Source organism: Hipposideros armiger, unplaced genomic scaffold (genome assembly GCF_001890085.2).
Source record: "Hipposideros armiger isolate ML-2016 unplaced genomic scaffold, ASM189008v1 scaffold_608, whole genome shotgun sequence".
NCBI lineage: Eukaryota > Metazoa > Chordata > Mammalia > Chiroptera > Hipposideridae > Hipposideros > Hipposideros armiger.
In genome coordinates this window covers 73510-76301 of record NW_017731958.1, presented here as the reverse complement: position 1 = coordinate 76301, position 2792 = coordinate 73510, and positions in this window count along the sequence as shown.

Genomic DNA, 2792 nt, shown 5'->3' with positions numbered 1-2792 from the left:
GGGAATGACCTGGAACTCTCTCTCCTTGATTCTCTTCAGCTTGATGATATCCCAGAATTCAGTTCTTAACAAGGGTGCTGCTACCAGCATTATCAACATCACCTGGGAACAATTTAGAACTCCAAACTCTCCATTTCTACCCCAGACCTCCTTGGGTTGAGTTGCAGAGATCTGAATTCAGTAAAGACCGAAAGTACGTAAGCTACTAATACTTATTTGTTTGGCAAAGCCTTCCAGTTAAATGTGTTCTCATTATTTATGTTTCACAGAAATGTCCCAGAGGGTTTATTTCAGCCTCACATTTTATTTATTCCAATTCTTTTTCAACTTAGAAAGTTTAGCGGAAATGTTAACAGAAATGTTTCACAGAAATGTTCCAGAGGGTTTATTTTAGCCACAAATTTTATCTACCCCAATTCTTTTTCAACTTAGGTAGTTTAATGTTAAGGTGCAATAAAAATAGGAAAATACTAAAAAATAAAAATAATGGGAATATAGGAGCAAAAACCAAAGGGAGAAAAAAATAACCAAAGCCATAAGGCTCTTCGATAAGGTAAAGCTTTTCACTAGTACCTGAGACCAATATGCCTTGCTTATCAAAAGTTCAAGAAAAGTAGAGTTTCTGTTTCATGTGTACCAGAACCAGCCAGTTTACTTTTAATGCTTATGTTGATACTTCGGGAAAAATTGGAATGAGAAAAGAAGGCAGAGTAGCAGCTCCTGCTGTATCAGAAAAGGCATAATCAGAGGCTGTCAGACTTTTTGGTTTCAGGACGCTTTAGGCTCTATATGAATGGCCTTAAAAACCTTTTGCTTGTGTAGGTTTTTATCCATTGATATTTACAACATTAGAAATTAAAACTGAAGAGTTTTTTAAAAAAAAATGTTAGCTTATTTTAAAATGATGGTAATAGCCAATACATGTTAACATACATAAGCCATTTTAAGGGATATTACTGTATTTTCCAAAACATATTAAGAGGGGCAGTGTTTTATATTTTTTGGAAATTTCTTTAATGTTTGGCTTACTAAAAAACACAACTAGTCACAAAAACCCTCACCTCTGCTCCTGCTTTCAATCTTCTGCAATATTTTGCTTCGGTTGGTGAATATGAAGAAAATCCAGATGCACACGGATCTGTGGTTGGAAAGACAGGGTTTCATGGAATACCCCAAACGGTCCTAGACACCTCACAGGCCCTCAGACCTCACTTCGAGAAGTAGAAAGAATTCCCAATTTCAAGCTAGTAGTCCCTCAAAATCATATGGCAGAGAAAGTTTCAGAAGCCACCTTTTTTCCCTTAAACCAATAAAGGATAATGAAGAGAGAATATCATATTAACTCAGAATAAATTTCACGGCCCATCACTCCAACCTCTGCTTCCTTCCTTACATTTGCTCTTGGTCCCTGACACTTCTACCTCCCTCTTATAAGGACCCTTGTGATTACTTCGGTCCCATCCAAATGATCCAGGCTAATCTTCCCATTTCAGGAGCCTTAACAACATCTGTGAAGTGTTTTGCCATGGAAGGTAACATATTCACAGTTTTGGGCCATGGGCATCTTTGCAAGAAGGAGGACTTCATTATTCTGTGCAGTGTAGATACTATTATCTTTTGTTCTTAAAGGGTTCAGGGAAATTTACATGGGTTTCAGATTATATGTAGGACCATATGATCTGTATGTTTAGAATTTAGGTGAAAAATGTGTTCTTTTGTATCCACAAAAACTGCAGAGTTCTGCCAAATACCCTTCCTCAATTCTAGCTGCAGGTCACTTTATTCATGTAGGTGGATAACTATTGAATTTCTATCTTATGGGCTTCAGGTACTATTGTTATCCACTTAAAAAGCCTAATCATGTTTTCAGTTTCCCTGAGTTATTTTCATACTTAGCTGGACAACCCAGCTATGCCCCAGGTTGAATGCTGGAGGTATTTAAAGCAAAGCAAAACAAAAGCACCATTTAACTGCTTAGACTGTCTTCCAGGCAAGAAATCATTAAATAGAAATGGACCAAGATTATCCATCAGTTTCCAGGATGCTTTTCTGTTTGTCACTCTGTGTACTACACTTCATGTCACTACTTCAGGTAGATCATTTAGATCACTCTTGAAAGGAAGAAGTGTAATATAGGCTAACGCGACTGAACAATAGACACTAGAGGTTGTCAGGTTGCCATCTATCTTGTTTTCTTTAGAAGGAAACAGTAGTCATTATATGGCACAACTTTTAAGACAACGGTTTTGTTATTTTATAAACATTTTAGAGTCCTTTTCCATGGGAATGATTTACCTTATTTGATTTTTTGTTTATATTAATAGTGTGCCTTGTTTCATACTTTTGAATCAGTATTGGTAACATTTGTTGAATTTCCACATTTGCCAGGCTACCTATAGACTCCCTAACCCCTAACCCGGGCCCTAATTCCTACAACCATCAAGGCCCCTCCCCAAAATTCAAATTCCTCATCTTTTGTTACTTGATCAATCTTGGGATTATAATATATTTGAAGCAAGTTATTAAGCACTTATTATGAAATGTTTTTCTCTAAAGGAATTTATTTCCTTAAAATGTGGTAAGAGAACTGATAAACCCATACACAAAAATAATACAGCCATAATATAAATGAGATCTATCTGACTCCAATGTCTATGAGCAAAAGCCCTCATTACAAGGACATTTTATAATGTAGATGCATATTAGAGAGTTGGTTTGTTTGTTTCTCTTACCTTCTTTACATTTTATATGCAATCAGAAATCTTGAAACATCAACTGAAAATACTCTCAAA